The sequence below is a fragment of the Canis lupus genome, chromosome 9, assembly GCF_048164855.1.
Source record: "Canis lupus baileyi chromosome 9, mCanLup2.hap1, whole genome shotgun sequence".
NCBI lineage: Eukaryota > Metazoa > Chordata > Mammalia > Carnivora > Canidae > Canis > Canis lupus.
Window position 1 is genome coordinate 22,659,215 of NC_132846.1, and position 20,994 is coordinate 22,680,208.

Sequence of the window (20,994 nt, forward strand, 5' to 3'; positions counted from 1 at the left end):
AGGCAGAGGGAGAAGCAGGCTCCATGCAGGGAGCCTGATGCAGTACTCCATCCCAGAACTCCAGGATCAGGCCCTGAGCCAAAGGCAGATACTTAACTGCTGAGCTACCCAGGTGTCCCTATTTTGATTTTTTAAAAGAACTTCCATACTCTTTTCCACAATGGCTGCACCAACTTATATTTTCACCAAAAGTGCATGAAGGTTCCTTTTTCTATACATCCTTGCTAGTAATTATTCCTTATTTTTTTTTTATTTTAGTCATCTGACAGGTGAGAGGTCATATCCTATTGTGGTTTTGACTTGCATTTCTTTGATGATTAGTGATATTGGGCATCTTCTCATGTGTCTGTTGGCCATATATATGTCTTCAGTAGAAAAGTGTCTATTCAAGTCTTCCACCTGATTTTTTTTTTCCTTAAAGATTTTTATTTATTCATGAGAGACATGGAGAGAGAAGCAGAGACATAGGCAGAGGAAGAAGGAGGCTCCTTGCGGGAAGCCTGATGTGGGACTCTATCCTAGGATCCCGGGATCATGCCCTGAGCCAAAGGCAGATGCTCAACCACTAAGCCACCCGGATGTCCCCTCTGCCTGTTTTTAAACTGAAATATTTTTTTTGTGTGTGTTGAATTGTACAATTCTTTATATAGTTTAGATATTAATCCCTTATGAAATATATCATTTGCAAATATCTTCTCCCATTGAATAGGTTGCTTTTCTGTTTTGTTGATGTTTTTGTTAGCTGTACAACTCCTTTTATTTTGATGTAGTTTCAAGTATTTTTTTTTCCCTTGCCTTAGAAAACTGATCTAGAAAAATGTTACCACAGCAAATGTCAGATAAATTAGTGTGTTCTCTTAGGATTTGTATGTCTTTAATCACATTTTGGTCTTTAATCCATTTTAGATATTTACTCATTTGGATTTTATTTTTGTGAGTAGTATGAGAAAGTTACATTTCAATTTTGTACATGTAGATATCCAATTTTCCTAACATCTTTTATTTATATTGCAGAGACCATCTTTTCCCCATTGTATATTCTTGCCTTCTTTGCCATAGGTTTTTGAAAAGATTTTATTTATTTATTTGAGACAAAGAGAGAGTGTGAAAGAGAGAGTACAAGTTGGGGGTGGGGCAGGGGAAGAGAGGGAAGCAGACTCCCACTGAGACAGAAGCCTGATGTGGGGCTCAATCCTGGGGCCCTGGATCATGACTGAGCCCAAGGCACACGCTTAACTTACTGAGCCACCCAGGAACCCTTATTTGTCATAGATTAATTGACTGTATAAGCAGGGGTTTATTTCTGGTCTCCCTCTAGTCTGTTCTTTTGATTTATGTGTCTATTTTTATGTCAGTACCATACTGCTTTAAGTACAAGAGCTTTGCAGTGTGTATTGAAACCTGGAGTTGTGATACTTCTACCTTTGTTCTTTTTTCTCATCATTCTTCTGGTTATTCAGGGTCTTTTGTGGTTCCATACAAATTTTAGTATTATTTGTTCCAGGTCTGTGAAAGATGCTATTGGAATTTTGATAGAGGTTGCATTGAATCTGTAGATGGCTTTGGGTAGTATGGGAATTTTAACAATATTAATTCTACCAATCCATGAGCATAAAATCTCTTTCATCTTCAATTTCTTACTATATATATATATATATCTTTAGTTAAATTTATTCCTAGGTATTTATTCTTTTTGATGTGATTGTAAATGTAATTATTTTCTTAATTTCTCTTTCTGCTACTTTTTTATTAGTATACAGAAATGTGACCAATTTATGTATATTAATTTTGTATCTTGCAACTTCACTGAACTAATTTATTTTAATAGTTTTGTGTGTGTGTGTGCGAAGTCTTTAGGGTTTTTATATATGGCATAATGTCATTTGCAAATAGCAATACTTTTACTTCTTCTTTATCAGTATAGATGCCTCTTATTCCTTTTTCTTGTATTATTACTGTGGCTAGGACTTCCAGTACTATGTTAAATAAAAGTGGTGAGAGTGGATATTCTTGCCTTATTCTTGGTCTTAGGGGAAAAGCTATCAGTTTTTAACCAAAAATGATGTTAGTGATGGATGTTTCATATATGGCTTTTATTATGTTGATGTATATTCCCTCTAAACTAACTTTGTAGTGGGTTTTGATCATGAATGGATGTTGAATTTTGTCAAGTGCTTTTTCTGAATCTACTGAGATGATCATGTGATTTCTATCCTTCATTTTGTTGATGTGATGTACCACACTGATTGATTTGTGAATATTGAAACATCTTTGCATCCCAAAAATAAATTCCACTTGATCATGGTGAGTGATCCTTTTAATGTGTTGTATAATGTTATTTGCTAATATTTCATTGAGGATATTTGCATCTATATTCATTAGGGATATTGTTTTGTAGTTTTCTTTTTTCTTTATTTGGTGTCTTTTTTTAAATGATTTTTTTACAGGTTAGAGATTTGTAATTTACCTCTCTTTAGATAGATAATAGATGATAGATGATAGATAGATAGATGATAGATAGAGTCAAAATCTAGATGGGGCCAATTTAGAACCTTTAATGTGTTAGTATCAAAGAGGAAAGTATCCTGTATCTCAATCAAGCTATGCCAGCATGATTATTCCTATTTACTAAGGATTTTTATTTTGTCCCTTAGGGCAATGAAAAGCCTTTCTTAGTATGTCAGGAAAATTTCATGATTGAATGGTAGAGATGACTATGTTTGAATGATGCAGACACAATCAATACAAATAGTCAAACAGGTTATTCCATGGAGGCTAAAGAAAGTCAAATAGTGTATTTGGCATTGTAACAAAACTTTTCTTCAATTTTCAGGGATTTATCTATGGGCTTTGGCAAAGATGATCTAGGTAATTCAGGCAGTTATTACTTGGCTGTATTCAAATACTCTCTTAGGAAATCTTAGATTTTTACATGAATTACAAATTAAGTGGATTTTCTTCTGCTTTGAAAGTGATATTTTCTTAACCCACATTCAATCTCTATTTTCATTGAAATGATTTATTCTTTATGTTAATATTCCAAATCAGTAATTTATTATAATAATATTTTCAAAATTAATGATATAAGAAGTAGTATTTACAAAAAACACCCTTTACACATAGGTAGTTTCTCAGGTTCTCAGCATAATGTTGTAATTTACAGATGAAGAAACTGAGGCTCTGATAGGTTAATTACATTACTTAGGATTAAGCCTCAAACTCATGTTTGTCTGCTACAAAATCATGCCGTTTTTCCTCTTCTATGTTGCTCTGGTGACATTAAGACAGAAATTTTATCTGTCTGTACACCTGCCGAAGGCAGTCATAACTCTTTGTTTAAGCAATCTGGTTTGGGAGTGAAATAATTGACCCTGAGAAAGTAATTTACCCTTTTTTTTCACATTTTCCTCATCTGAAAAAACGGAAACAACAGTAGTACTGACCTCATAGTAGGTGTATTGTGGTGAATTAAATGAGATTATATATTCAAAAGCAATTAGAATAATAGAGATTGGCATATAATAATTGACAACATTTATTCAGTATTTACTATAATCTCACAAATTTGGGGGGAGGATTCAAGAGAGTAAATATAGGTAAAAAGAGTCAAACTGTCTGGAACATTATAAAGGTTAGTAAATGTAGTTTTACACTGAGTCCCAAGATTATTTGGATATTTTTTCATTGTTCCCTACAAACTACACGTATTATAAATTAAGCAATGATTATTAAGGAATCAAATTATATATACAAATTTGACTTCATAAATCTAGGGAGATATTTTTAAGATCATTCAAGTTTCCTTGAATTTCAATAAAACTTAAAAATTGTCAATAAATGTTTAAGTGGAGACTATCAATTGACCTAAAATATATATTTTTTCCCAAAAGTGAGGTTGTATATACATCAAGAAAAGAAACATCATATTAGTACTGGAAAATATATAAATACATATAAAATGGATAACAAAATATGTAATTAATAAAATTTAGAGCAGTGATTAACAAGCCAGAAATAACATTTAAATCCAAAATTAATGTATAATAGTAGTATATGTCATAAGAAAATTTCTATATCTGCAGTGAATATATTTAGATGAATGAAATTCAATGGAACTAACCATGGCTTTAACCTTATTCTAGTTTTCAGAATTTAATCTTTTTCTTTAAGAAATCATTTATTAAGAAACTAAGCACTGGAAAAAAAAAGTCTCTTCAACAAATGGTCTTGGAAACTGGACAGTGACATCCAGAAGACTGATATTGAACCTCTTTTTTGCACCATATACAAAAATAAATCCAAAATGAATGAAAAACCTAAATGTAAGACAAGTAACTATCAAAATCCTAGAGGAGAAAACAGGCAGCAAGCTCTTGGACCTCAGACACGGCAACTTTTTACTAGATACAGGAAAGAAGGCAAGGGAAACAGAAGCAAAAATGAACTATTGGGACTTCATCAAGATATAAAGCTTCTGCACAGTGAAAGAAACAATCAACAAAACTAAAAGACAACTGCCAGGATGGGAGAAGATATTTGCAAATGGCATATCTGATAAAGTGCTAGTACTCAGTCTATAAAGAACTTCTTGGGATGCCTGGGTGGCTTAGCGGCTGAGCGTCTTACTTTGGCTCAGGGTGTGATCCTGGAAGCCCTGGGATTGAATCCCACATTAGGCTCCCTGTGAGAACCTGCTTCTCCCTCTGCCTGTGTCTTTGCCTCTCCTCTCTCTGTGTCTCTCATGACTAAATAAATAAAATCTTAAAAAAAAAAAAAAAACTTCTCAAACTCAACAACCAAAAAATAAGTTATCCAGTTAAGAATTGGGCAGAAGACATACAACAGACATTTTTCCAAAGAAGACATCCAGATGGCTAACAGACTCATGAAAAGATACTCAACATCACTCTGCATCAGGGAAATACAAATGAAAATCACAATGTGATACCACTTTACACTGGTCAGAATGGCTAAAATTAACACAGGAGACAACAGTTGTTGCTTTAAAATCAGAGAAAGGAGAACACTCTTGCACTGTTGGTGGGAATACAACCCGGTGCAGCCACTCTGGAAAACAGTATGGAGGTTCCTCAAAAAGTTAAAAATAAAACTACCCTATATCCCTCCAATTGCACTACTAGGTGTTTATCCAAAAGATACAAAAAAGGGGCATCTGAAGGGGCACATGCATCTGGATGTTTATAGCAACACTATCAACAATAGCCAAATTATGGAAAAAGCCCAGATGTCCATCAACAGGTATATATATATATATATATATATATATATATATATATATATATTCATATATACAAAATGGAATATTACTCAGCCATCAGAAAGAATGAAACCTTGCCATTTGCAACAACATAGATGGAACTAAAGTATGAGTGTATTATGCTAAGCAAAATCAATCAGAGAAAGACAAATATCATATGATTTCACTCATGCAGAGTTTGAGAAACAAAATAAGGGGACATAAGCAAAGGGAAGGAAAAATAAGGAAAACAAAGAGGGAGACAAATCATAAGAGGCTCTTAACTATAGAGAACAAATTGAGGGTTACTGGAGGGAAGTTGGGTCAGGGATGAGCTAAATGGGTGATGGTATTAAGGAGGGCACTTGTTGGGATGAGCACTGGGTATTTTGTATTTGGGGTTCTGCTCCTAAAACCAGTGCTGCACTGTATGTTGACTAACTTGAATTAAAACAAAACAACAACAAAACAAAAACCTAAGCACTAATAATGGCTTCAAACTCCACCAGTGTCATATCAAAGGGAAACAATTGAATTAATCAATTTGGTAATTAAGTAAATAAGGTGGCAAATACAGTGCTAAGACTATTAAACAAACTACTATATTTCTTCATATATTATATGGTATGTAGTCCTGAACTGACTAGTTACAAAGGCATTTGAGATTAGATGAAAAAAAAAAAAAAGTGCTCCATTTCAGAGCTATGAGTTTATATCAAAATAAAACATGTGAAGAAAATATTAAAATTAAAATAAGATTAGTGTCATACCCTCATTTGTGTATTTGTTCATTTATTGGACAATTATATCTGTTATGGGTTGTACATTAAGAGAAGTCTAGGAAATTTATAGTGAGTAAAACAGGCATGGCAAATGTATTGAATTTTTACTCCTTTACCAACCACAACAAAACTGAGTTGGTTAATAGTTTAGTTACATTTTCCTCTAAATCTTTACATTTTAATTTTGGATAATGGATCAAACTTAATTAAATAGCATTTATTCATTTCCAATGGTATGCGAAATGCCCTCTTCATCTTTCTCTTTCTTCTTTCTTTCTTTCTTTCTTTCTTTCTTTCTTTCTTTCTTTCTTTTTCTTTCTTTCAGACAGAGAGAGAATGCATGGATGGGGGGTGGTGAAGAGAGACGGAGAGAGAGAATCTTGAGAGAGAATCTTTCTTTCTTTCTTTCTTTCTTTCTTTCTTTCTTTCTTTCTTTTTCTATTTCTTTCTTTCAGACAGAGAGAGAATGCATGGATGGGAGGTGGTGAAGAGAGACGGAGAGAGAGAATCTTGAGAATTCTCCCCTGAGATTGGAGCCTGGCACAGAGCTCAATCTCACGACCCTGAGATCATGGCCTGAACTAAAGTCAAGATTCCATAGGTTTACCAATGGAGCCACCCACGTGTCCCATCCCTTTTCATCTTTAAATTTCATTTTGATAGTTACATTCACTTTTGAAGTATTGTATTGTGTCATTGATGTACATTTCCAAGGGTATCAATTATTAACTGATAATTTTCACTGTTGCTAATAAGCTGAAAGATTGAATTGGGAATTTTAATCTTCACCAAACACTATCGAAAAAATAGAATATACAAATTTGGTAATAATATAAAAAGCTATGGTGAGATATAACACTTTCCTGGGAAAAAAAATAGCTATTGAAGTCTATTTTGTGCAAATATTCCAACTGGCATCTATGAAATAATCCAGCTGAAGGATATCAGACTACTGGACAGAGCATACAATTGGAAGATAAGTGAGCCAACTTTTACTCCTGGAAGTGCTATTATATTATAGGGTAATGCATGGCAGACCACTTATTTATTTATTCTTAAGTAAAATGGTAGAGTACTTATCTATTTTTACTTATTTGCTTATTTATTTTTTACTTCAGGGTGAAAAATAATATTTTTATTTTTAGTTAATTTGTTCTCAGGGAATATAACAAAACTAATTATTAACAAAATTTTGTCAATGCAAAATGCTTTATAAATAACACATTACTGCTTTTGAATTGTGACTTGAATATTCTGAGTGTGCACTTTAAAATTTTATTGTCTTTATGACTTTTAAAAATTAAATTCTATATTTTTAATTTTAAGGAATGCTTTCTAAGAAGTTAAACATGAAGTTTAATTGTCCAGAAATAATTTTATTATATTTTATGCAAAAAAATATTATTATGCCAATAGCTTTCCATTGACTTTCTCAATCCTCAACAGTGAAAAGAACAAATGCAAAGAACTAAAAGCCATAGACAGGTTGCATCTGGAGCTATACATTTGAAAAACTATGAATACTCATATATAATTGTTTCTTTTTATCATTTTTACATCCACTCACACAATAAAGATAACTATTTGAGATATACATAAAGCTAATGTCCACCCCACTACTACCATTCACCACAACTGTACTCCGAGTACTCTTCTCCCAAATAGATCTTTCAAAATGTTTTTGGATGCCATGATCAACTAGGACAAATTGGTGATGGGAATAAGTATTGAGATTGTATTTATAGGTAGGGCTTAACTAGGATGTAAACTCTGCCATATGAGGTCATATAACATTATCACTACCTGAAGACTCAAGTTACATAATTGGGTAATAAAAATGTACTTGTCTTTTTTCCTAAAGATCTATTTTAGTGACAACTAATTTGAACAGAAGATGTTTTATTTTTACCAACATCATAGGGGGTTTTGAAGATTTGATCTGCCTGAAGTACTTAGAACACTGTTTGAAAAAGTTCATTGTTATTATTATTACTATAATTATTATTACTTTTTTCATTTTTGGCTCATATTGAACAGTTATTACCTAGTTATTTCTAGTTACTTTGGTCCTGGGGTATTATATCAATGTATGGGTATAATAGAACTGTATTTTATATTGAGTAGTAGAGAATACATATATGAGGCCTTATATTTCTTTTAAAAAGATCATCAGTATATCTCTTTTTTTAATTCTGTTTTTGGATAAAAAGGATACCAAATCAGGGAAGAACTTGTATTTATAGAAACTGTCAAGGAACGAGTTCTCTTCTTCCAGGTCATTGCTTATGATCACAGAAAAAATAGCTATTAAGAAAGAAATAAAAAACGTATCTCTAGAGAAATGTGTGCCACATGTTTGGAAAGAGACTCAATGACTGATTCACAAGAGCTAATAAAACTGTGAAAGAAAATATTTATAGAACAGCTGCTTTGACATAGAAAGAGTAACAGTGAGTGGATTACTTTAAACAAAATGAAGACAAATCACAGGGAAGTGAAAAGCAGTAGTTTTGATCTCATGGAGCCGTAGGTCAAAATTGGATTTGAATAGAATCCAAAGGGACTGAACATTTTAACATAAGGATGTAAATATAATCTTAAATAATACTAAATATGACAGGATAAGATTTATAATTGAAATATTCCATAGTAAATGCATACATTATAACAAAAAAATGGCCTTGATAAGAGTAACTTGTTATGAAGGTATATATTTTTATGAGAAAGCATAAATCTGGGACTGAAGAAAGTTAAATACACTAAATAAAGTGAAGTCTCCCCTTCCAGTCTTCTGTCTAGAGTATCTCCCCAGACAATCCATGTACCTTTAAAAACAGAATTACTCCCCATACTCTGATCAGGGTGTAGGGTTTCACAATTTCAGAAACTGCTATTGTATTCTTTTACTTTTACTAGAATGCACTACAATCAATAACTAAATGTTCACTCAACTTTTACCTTTAAGGGTTAATGCTCTAAAGGTTTCCTAATGCCCTTCTCCTCTTCAAAAACAACACAACACCACACAAAGTTCCACATGGTATTATGTAGATTATATACCAATCTTTGACATATCCATAAATCTGCTTCACCTGTTCAATGGAGCTTCTGAATAGCAATATTGTAGTCATTTACTTCATGACTATTTGTATAGATATGTGTCAGGCACTCTGCTAGGCACCAAGCATACAGGAATGAAAAACATCTTGGCACCTGAGAGAAACAGTAAGCCATCAAGGTTAAGGCTAAGAGAAAACATAGGCTGGTGCTAGAAAATCTTGGTAGGTTGAGGATTGGAATTTTTATCCTAAATGAATGGAAATGCATTGAAATATCTTAAGATTTGAAATGCCACAACCAGATTTGCATTGGAGGATGAACAATGGATCTATGAAAGGGAAGAGATATATATGGACAGAACAATTAAACAGTGATTTTTAAAAGGCTACAAATTAATAGGCTACTAATTTAAACATCTGGAGAAGGATTGTGGCTGTTTCAAAGAGAAATCTGGATGGATTCAGGAGTAATATAGTCATAGTCATATATCATCATGCACTTTCTCATGATGTTTCCTCTAGTGGGACCTACATTTTCCTTTGTCAGTTTGGTGAACATCTAGTTATTTTTCAAGACTAATGTCAAGCAACATGTCCAAGATTCAGTTTATGGATCAGTCCAGATCTATACACTTGAACTCTGGCCTGGTTAGATCTTTCCTAGCAGAGGCTTGTGTAATACAGTAAGAGGAGTTGCTGCTGTGGATACTGCCACAACTATTGCTACCAGCTGAGGGGGCTCTGAAGCCACTACTCTTGATCCCTCTCCTTGCTTCCATTCATACCCTACAAAGTCACACCTCACACAAATGTTCCTGCCACCTCTTGTCTCCAAATCTGAGGAATCCTTATTACTCCTCCAGCATGAAAACTAGCAAAATTCAACAGGTATTCAGAAAAGTATGGCTATTTTTCTCCTTCCTCTGCTTCATAAGCCATCCATAGGCCTTTGTGAAGATTTCTGGGGAAATAGGGAAAGAAAGAGCTTGTCAGGAAGTTATGGCCAGCTTTTATTTGTTCTTATTCAAGTCTATCTCCTTCATGCTTTCCCAGGCATTGTACTCCCTAATAAAGTTTTATAATAAAAAGGTTTTATAATAAGCTTCTGTCTTTCTGTCTTTGTTTTCTAATGATCCTAGTCTAAGTCTCCACCTCCTCTTTAATGAAGTTCATCATAGTTTAACTCTAGATATCATGGGACACTTCTCTGTTCTTCTTTCTGGAGAACCCATATAGCTATCCACACAATACCTATAAAAGAGTATTTTTCTGCTTTTTAATTAATTTAGTCAGCTATTTTTACTAAACCTTAAGATCTTTGAAGATGGTGATCCCTCTGACAGCTATCACAGGACACTCCTCCCTCAATGCAGTAAAAATACTTAACCGATATTTGCAGAATGAAGGAAAAAATGCAGAAAGTAATACAGTCATAGAAAATGTTACTTTAAAAATGTTTGTATTCCATAAATAATTGTTATGCTTCTTAATATTAGAATCTCAAAACTATAATCATCCCTTCCCTTTTGCTTTTGTTTCTTTTAATTTTTATCACACACATACATACACAGACACACACAAACAATGCTTTCTTAAATTTCTGAACTTTCTTCAAATTTACAGCACCTTTGTTCTTATTTTGCCTTATTTATCACTTCTATTTTCTCCACTGCGCTTCTCACTTAGGGAAATATAAATTATTAACATTGATAGTGACATTGACAAAATGGAGTCTCCAGGGATCATTAAATGTTGAAAAACCCTGTAAAATAGGTCACAAAATGGATTTTCAGAAGCAATGAATATTTTTACAACAATTGCTAAGATATGATAATGTTATTTGCTGAGGAAAATAAAGAAACCCATGTAATTTTCAAATAACAGAAACATATATAGATAACTATTTTTAACTATAGGAAAAAATACCAAAGAAGATATTAAAAACAATGTTGAGTTATATAAGGCCATCCTACCCAGTATGAAATCACTTTTCATTCCATTTATAACATTGATGTTATTTTTTTCCTTTATAATTTTGGCAATAGAGAATCTTCCACTATAACTAGACCAAAAAAAAAGAAAAGAAAAGAAAAAAAGAAACTGAAGCTTTTAAATAACTACAATTACTGTCTTTAATTTGTTTTCTTTTAAAAACAGCTTTAAAAAGAACTTTGGGCTGATTTATATATTTAATTTCTATTTCATAGTTTCAGTATTTTTCTTATCTTAATGTGATGTGAAACTATGAGATTATGGACACTGTGAACAGAATTAGTTACATTCTTAGAGGCCTCTTTTCAGAGAATTTACTACTATCATAATTAAAACTGATGGGTATGACTTATGCATGGTAATAGACTTTCAAAGAAAGGTTAAGAATTAAAATAATGCAGTATTTTAAATGAGAGAACAGACTATAGAATCATTTCCAATATTTCAATAAAGACGAGCAAGTGTATCTTTGCCATTGTGTTGCTCTAATCATGAGAAATCTCCACATAGTTCAAATAGTGTTAAAAAATTAGCATTATCCAAGCTGATAATTCATAATTAGGTCTGAGTCACTAAATTCTTTCTTCCCCAGTTTCTGTGTTTAAGAATAAATATGGTTATTATAATTTAACACTTCAGGATTAACATGAGAATTGCTTGAAGATTATTTTGTGTAATGGTTGTTCTTATGGTTCCACTGAAAATTATTGGCAAGGAATTGTTAAACTAGTAAAAATAGCTCTATGTTTTCTGGCATTTCCTCCCATCACCTTTACAAATAAATTTGCCAGTCATTGAATCATTTCAAACTGAGGAAAGAATAAATAAATCAGTGAACCATTGATGCCTTTTAACTTGTTCAGTCTTAATTGGCTTTATTTTGACAAACTTTGATAACTTCAAGGTAACTAAACTTTTCCTTTGCCTCTGGACTTGACTTCTTATGTTTTATCTTCTTAGCTAGCACATGATAATATGACTACAAGTGGCTATATTGAAATGTCCACTGAAGAACAGTCACTGGTGGGTGTATTCAGAAACCAAGACATTATACTTTGCTAGTTCAGAGGTTGATGCTCTAGTGAAATCATGTTCCCTCTATCTTCTAATTAGTGCAGGTTAAATGGATTTTCTTATTTTGAAATTTGTTTGTGGCTACCTGGCACTCCAGTTATTACTGTTCATTTTATCAATTTAAATAAGATCAGAATGTACTTGATTGCATGATTAGACTTCTGAAAATGATAATTAAACCTTGGTAATGGATCATGCCTCTATAAATGTAGAAAACATTAATTATCATTTGGGTGATTGTAATTCAATATAACTTCTATCTCTTTTAATAATCTTTTATCCTTTCTGGTATCCTTTATTCTTGATTTTTTTTAATGGCATATAAAGGCAAATTGTAATGATTTCAATTCCAGTAAACATGTACTTACAGATCTTTTCCCAAAAAAGTTCTCCCCTCTCACTTTTCTGCCACTTCCACAGTGTTCGATCAGTTATTGATGTAAATAATTTTAAAAATTTACTATTTATAAACAGATTGCTGTTTAATGGTCACATAAAATTAATTTTGGTGAAGGCTTTTAGATAAAAGGAGAATTCTCAACCATTCCAAAAAAATGTCCATAGAGAGTTATTATTGGTCAGATCAATATCTTGTCCAGAGAATTATTCTAGGACAGCACTACCCAGGAAAATTGTGACTGTAGCTCAAAACATTCTCTTTCAGAGCAGCACCACCATTTAACTTAAAAACAGGTAGCCTGCCAAAGTTACTAAGTAATTACTTCCTATAACCATAGAAATTCTTAATACAAAACCCAACAAAAATAACAAATATGTAATTTTAGGTAATATAACTATATCAATTGCACTAGTTACCACAGAGTTTCAAAACTGCATGAATTCTTTCTTCTTGGCCCTAAATCCCACTAGCCTGCCTAAATGCAAGAAAAAAAAAAAATCTTAATTTAGAGCTAGTCTTTCTTATTCAAAGATTTTTATAGACCAGCACTTACATTAAAAATTGCTAACCATCTAGTCTATAATCGCAATATCAGGAATTCTACATCCAATTGAAGGCAGCTTGAGAGCTTCTCAGAATGCATACAATTGTGTATGAAGCAGAGAGTTCAGGTTTGGCCCATGACCACTCTTTATAATTTAGATGTCGTTTGATTTTGTACTTTCTTGCAGCACATTGTGTGACTTGGGGTCACCAGCGATATGTTTCCAGAATTTCTTTGATTAAATCATGTTGGCAAGATATGTCCTTTTCATAGTCCTTACTCCAAAAATGAATGTTTTTTAAAAAAATATGTTATTTATTTATTTATGTGAGACACAGAGAGGCAGACACACAAGCAGAGGGAGAAGCAGCTCCATGCAGGGAGCCTGATGTGGGACTCAATCTCTGGACCCTGGGATCATGCCCTGAGCAGAAGGCAGACACTCTACTGCTGAGCCACCTAGGTGTCCCAACAGTGAGGCTTATACCATGTCTTCTTGCTATGTTGGGTCATTTGTTTATATGATACACTATGTTCAGCTCTGGCTATCGAAGAAAGACAACTAAACTCAACTACTCTTTGAACCTATTGCAACAGAAGAAACCTCATCATTTTCAGCTTAAACAATAAAGGCAGAGGTTGCCTCCCCTTCCCTCTGTCAGTTTTGCCACATCTGCTCTATTTTTACATTCTGGAATTATTGTGTCCATCTATCCTTAACTGCTCAGCAAATTCCAAGCAAAGATGATCATCTTCCTCCTTTGGGAAGGGAAATACTTAGCCATTCATAATGAAAGAGATGGACCTACCATCATCATTATCATTGCAAGCAAGGGAGGAGGAAAAGCAGAAAAGCTAAACTTTTTGCTTGTTTGTTTGTATCAAATATCATGAAACCTCATAAGGGAAAATATGTTAGGGTTATATTTAGCAAAAGTGGGAATATTCTGTATTCTGTCTTACGCAGCAGGTCTCTAGAGGCAAATCTGCTCTGGTTAGTGGTCTTCTCATTATTTACCCAATTAAATAATGTTGTACACCCACCGTGGAGTGCAGATCTTCACGATTTTACGTCATATGAATTCTATTTATGCTTTTTACAGTTGATATTTAAGAGTGATAAGATTTGGAGGTTTTGTCTGAAGTTTGACAGGGGTAAAGGATGCAGACATCATGTGGTCAATCGAAATATTACAAAATCTGAACATTTCTCAAAATACAATATCTAGAGACGAAGCAGGACAAATATCTTTTAAACAGGGGCCAAGTTTGTAGTAATACTACAACTCTTTCTTGATAATAGTATGATTGCCATGTTATTTGGAGGGATTTAAACTGGAAAGAGAATAAACTGCTACAGTGAGAGAGAGGAGTCACACTGAGTTATATGACCCTGTTCAAAATAAAAAACTTACAGTTTTAGTAGGAAATCATACATAGGCTTTCAAAGAGGCAAAGATGACAGACACAAAAATCTAATTTCAAAGATATTGTTTTCTTTTTGGACATGTTGTAGCATAGTGTACACTATGTTCAACATTTTTTAAAATAGTGATATATATTGGAAATAATGTTATACATGTATGTCATTTTCAAATTTTAGGTATTATATCAATGTTATAATGAGTAGAGAACATATAAAAGTTCCAATAGGAAGTTCTGGTCAAAGAAATGTATAATTATAATTTGGGTTGATTTTCTAAAATGCCATAACAAAGAAATTATATTAACTTATACTCCCATCAATAATATTTGAGAGTAATTTTTTCCTCTACAAACTGATAAAGAGGAATATTATATCCCAGTAAAATTTTGATATATACTTATTACTTAAATTAAAATATTGAATACTTTTATTATACACTTAGAAATTTTCCTCTTGATTCTTTCTTAATATTCTTCAACATGTTTCTATTTGGTGGTTAGATTTTTTTTATTTGATGAAATGTTTCATAGATTGGGGAAACTGTCCATTTTTTTTCTGTGATATAAATTGCAAAATCTTTTACTCCGTGATGATTCATCTGCTTTGCAGAATGTGTGTGTTCATGTAGTTTAAGATTCAAATTTTTATGTTTCTGGGATTGCATTTAAAATATAAAGACTTTATATACTAAATAAATATTTAAAATAATTAAAGAATAATTTTCCCATATACCTTTTAGATGCTCTTATAATTTTAGTTTTCACATTCAAAAATATTTAATATGGTACATAGCCCAATATGAGAGCTATAAGTCCAAATACATTTATTATTTAAAAAAACAACCCAGCTGTCATAAAACTACCTTATCTGAAAAATCATAATGTGGTTGCTTATAAAATTAACTTTAAAATAACTTTAAAATAAAATTAACTTTAAACTTTCTCACATATTAAAAACTAACATGTATTTGTATATTACCACAGGAACTCCAAAGATAACATTAAAAAGAAACAAGTGAATTCTTTAATGAAGACAGCTATGTGTTTCTTTTCTTTTTTTTTTTTTAAGATTTTATTTATGTATACAATGGAATATTACTCAGCCATTAGAAATGACAAATATCCACCATTTGCTTTGGTGTGGATGGAACTGGAGGGTATTATGCTGAGTGAAATAAGTCAATCGGAGAAGGACAAACATATGGTCTCATTCATTTGGGGAATATAAAAAATAGTGAAAGGGAATAAAGGGGAAAGGAGAGAAAATGAGTGGGAAATATCAGAAAGGGACACAGAACATGAGAGACTCCTAACTCTGGGAAACGAACTAGAGGTGGTGGAAGGAGAGGTGGGTGGCGGGTGGGGATGACTGGGTGATGGGCACTGAGGGGGGCACTTGATGGGATGAGCACTGGGTGTTATTCTATATGTTGACTTATTGAACACCAATAAAAAATAAATTTATGAAAAAAAAAGATTTTATTTATTTATTCATGAGAGACAGAGAGAGAGAGAGAGAGAGGCAGAGACACAGGCAGAGGGAGAAGCAGGCTCCATGCAGGGAGCCTGACCTGGGACTCAATCCTGGTCTCCAGGATCATGGCCTGGACTGAAAGCTGTGCTAAACCACTGAGCCCCCCGGGCTGCCCCCAGCTATGTGTTCTAAGTGTATAAGATGACATGATTAAATAAGTTGTTGAAGTGTACCATGTTCTGGATAAACATTTAAAAACATGTTAATTTCCAACAAAGCAATACTAGGAAATAAACATAATCTCAAGAAAATCAACTCCAGAATTTTTTTTACCACTAAATGAATTTCTGTAGGAAGATAAACAAGCAAACATAGCCAGAATAAAAATCTGAAAAGAAAAGTGATAAGACTAACCAAGATAACAAAGCATGCTGAGCTATGCTATGGAGCAGAAATGAAAGTGTGGTAAAGTCATATAGTTCAATGGAACAAATTCAGAAAATAGAAAAGTCTCATAATCCCCAATGGAATTTATCATATGAGAAAAGTGACAGCTTGATTTGTGAGGAAAAATATGGATTATTTAATAAAAGAGGTTCCATTTCACATTTCAGAATTTTTATAATAGTATATTTTGGGGAATTTTAAAACCCATTTTTCTCTGTTGGTGGTTATCAGTTCCATAAAAAATTTTGAGATCCACCTATACTTTGTGTTGTGCTAGAAATTACTGGGGACACAAAGAATTAGATATTCTATCTCTCCAATGAAAATATTTTGGGTAGCTAAGAATTACACCATTTAAATTCTTTCACTGAGTAATTTAAATATAAATTTTGATGTATATATACAATGCCATAGAAATATATTAAACATAGTATTGGCAGCATTCCAAAGGCCTTCATTTTGCTAAATTCAATGGTAATTTATGTGTTTTCACAGTACCCATTGTCTGAGCTGCATGTGATGCAATTGAACACCCCTTCCCTCTTTTTCTTTTTCTTTCTTTCTTTTTTTTTTTTTTTAATTGCACAAAATGGGAAAAGGGGAATGAGAGACATAGGCTTCCAGTAATGGAATGAAGAAGTCATGGAAATAAAAGGCACAGACAGCATAAGGAATATAGCCAAAGATATTGGGATAGTATTGTGTGGTAACAGATGGTAGCTACACTTGTGGTGAGCACAGCATAATGCATAAATTAGTGGAACTGCTACACTGTACACCTGAAATGTAATGCTGTGTGTCAACTGTACTCAGAAAAACTAAATAGTGAGTAAATGTTCATAACATAAAATTCACAATTTAAATTCTTTGTAAGTGTCCAGTTCTGGGGCATTAAGTACATTCATGTTATCATGCAACTATCACCATCATCCATCTACAGAACTTTTCCATCTTTCCAAACTGAAACTCTTTACCTATTAGACCTTAACTTTCCATTCACCAGTACTCCCAGTTCCTGGCAATCAGGATTCTACTTGTTGTTTCTATGAATTTGACTACCCTAAACATCTAAATGAGTAGAATTACATAATATTTATCTTTTTGTGTCTGGCTTATTTCCCTTAGCATAATGTCTTCAAGATTCATCCTTGTAACATGTGTTAGAATTATCTTCCTTATTAAGCCTGAAACATACTCTATTGTATGTATATACCACATTTTGTTTATTCATTATCAGTCAATAGGCACTTGGGCTACTTCCACAGTTTGACTCTTGTGAATAATATTATGAAAATATGTGTACAAATATATCATTGAGTCCTTGCTTTCAATTATTTTGTGTATATATCTAGAAGTTGGATTTCTGAATCATATGACATGTAAACACATCTTTGTGTGATTGTGTGTATGTGTGAGACACACACACACACACAGAGAGAGAGAGAGAGAGAGATTCAATAGAAAACAGGGAGAAAGAATGGGGAGGGAAGTGATTGACAAAGCCATAGTCTGTGCAGAATGTTCAATTATCTCAAGTTCCTAGGTTTTGGGTTTTATCAACCTTTTTTCTACATCAGTTTAATTTCCCTCATGTGTTTCCTTACGTGAAAATTATTTTTATTGTATACACATACTTAAGCCCAAGGTTTTCCATTTATAGAAGTCTTTGGCATCTCCTATTCTAGAAGTATTTCTGAGGGTGGTAAGGTTTTGCTATTAGTAAGTTCCCAGAGAAGTGTATATATCATTTCAGACTTGCAAACTTAGGAAGCAAATTCCTTGGGTATATCTTGTCTCCCTTTCTGAGCTCTAGGAAGAAGCAAGATAACTTGCTGCTTTCTTGGAACAGTCAGTACAGCTTTTCTATCCTCTTACTAAGTGGATGAAGAAGACAAAACTTACTTTATAAAGAGGGACAATTATGCTAATGATAAGTATTATGATAGGTATAAACTGGTGCCTGTCCTGAGAGAACCACTCTATATGGTCACTTTGAATTTCCCTTAAAGCCCTAGATTTATAAAGGTTCTCAGTTCAAATTCCCTGTTTCACATATACTCAAGCGTTCCAAAATTGTATTTGAAGGGACAAGGGGTGGCCCTGAGATCAGCAGTGCATGGACAAGGGGAAAGAAGGACCAGAGGCTCTAACATAATGCTTGTATGTAATGCCTATATCTAGTGTCAGACTGTCTGGTTTTTAAAAAGCCTAGATTGGACTCATGAGTACTCTGAGCAACACCGAACACAAACTCTGTGCTTCTTGGCATCCACACATATTTTATTCTAGTATCCTATTTATTGCATCACATTATAAAACATTTTCCATAATATTTTCTCACTGAGACTCCCAGGGCTTTAATATATCTAGAATATATTTTTCGTTTTTCCCATAAGACTAAAAAGCAATGTAAGTTTTAAAAATATGCACTAAAAAGATTCTGCAAAAAGTAGATGAAGAGGACTGATGGAAAGAATCATCAAAAGGAGATGAATGAGCAGGAAGAGAAAGATGAAGTTTAGGATGACCCTAGTGTGGTCAAAGACATAAAAACTTGAAAAAAAATAGTGCAGTCTTTTCTGTACCAGGTACCCTAAAGATAGGCCTAGATATTGGAAGAAAATTAAAGAAGTAATTTCCAAATGAGTCAAGTGACTACCTGCAATTAGCATGTGTCACATTTCCTTGATTGTAAGACACAATTAATGTAAGATGAACCATTGATCTAACAAATCTCTTGAAGAGAAAAGGAATATATATATATATATATATATATATATATATATATATTCAATGTATATATTGATTGATATATTTACACACACACACACACACAATGTACCTGATTTCACAAATGATACTGTGTAAGAAGCAAAATGGAAGCTGCATTCTACAAAGATGAGATCAGGACCCATGTAAAGACATTATGGAGAAAGGCAGAATGGCAAGCATGGGAGATCCATTGGATCTTCACACTGGAGAGGATGAAAAAGTTCTAAGTGCAACACATAGTTTACAACACATTTTTTGCCTGCAGAAAATTCTTGTAATCTCTCTTGAATAATTCCAGATAAAGTTTGAAGTCACTGTCTTGTCTTTTTAAAAGAAGTAAAAGCAAAGATAATGATGTGGATTAGCCTGAAAAAAAATTTTTTAAATGTTTGGAAATAATGTATTTGTATCTAGCAATGACCATACAATACTCAGAAGGCACAGAATAATTTAAGTAAAGATATTCTTTTAAATAACAAAAATCTTACAATTCAGGGATATTGAAATATAACTGTGCCTGCATGTAAAATATTTTAAAACAATGAAACTTTATTAATTTCAGATGCATACAGTACAATAACTTTTTAATAAAATAAAAATAATGCATGTAATAACTTCAGCATATGAGCCAACAAAAAGCCTACAAAGAGAAAAACCCCAACATTATCACTTGTATTAGTGCAAGGTGAGGTAAAGAATTCCAATTACTCTGAGAAAATATACAAGAAGACAGCTAATGAATGTTCAGGCTTGAAGATATAAAATCTGCCTAATTATATTTCCAGGCTGTTTTTGAACAATACCAGATGCTTTCAGTAATCTGTGTCTTATGCATAGTATTCATCTTGGTATGATATATTACTTGGAATTTATGAAAATTAGGAAAAAAATTAAAAGAGTTTGTGCTCAGATCTTTCAAGCATGAACCAGAAAGATAAATTTTTTGTTTCGACTTATGTTAATTTGAAATTAGGCAGCCTTTTTTTTCCCTTTCATACTTATCTAATTTTACTTTTATTGTTCTAGTCTGGTGAAAGGGTAACTCTGAACCTGTACATCACGTTCTCTTAGTTAATTCTGAGGCTCATGCAGAATGTGATGAGATATATGTTTCCTCTCAAACATTTTATTTATAAGGGAACATGATAAAAAGCACCATATTTCTCAATAAAAATAATCAATGACAATGTTATTTTAAAATTTATCTTGAGGAAATATGTGTTAGTTTGTTGTAAACTATGTGTTGCACTTTGAACTTTTGCCTGCAGAAAAATTCTTGTAATCTCTCTTAAATAACAGTAATTCCAGATAAAGTTTGATGATACTACCTTGACTTTTTAAAATAAATAGCAATATAAAATACATGGATAAGCAGTTTCCATTCTACTTCCCCTTAGCTATTGATTCAGCTGTCACACAGATATCGTATTCACTCATCTTCTCCCTGAGAATATTTGACTCACAAACTTATAGGATCCCCAGTATGTTCCTTTTCTTCCATGCACTGTGCACTACAATTTAGAGCATGTCATGTGTCCTCTATTCTCCCAGTACTGCTAACACTTAATTTTCATTTCAAAGAAGCTGACCCTAGGCCGTGGGAGAGGGTGTCTGTATGTGAGTGTGAGTGTGTATACAGGTTATCTCTGTGTATGTGCTGTGGGTTTGTGTGTGTACATGTGTGTACTTAAATAATAGGGTCAATGTTGAGATTCACTGAGTACTTAATGCTGTAGAAAGTTGTGTATTTCTAGGTCACTGCTTGGTG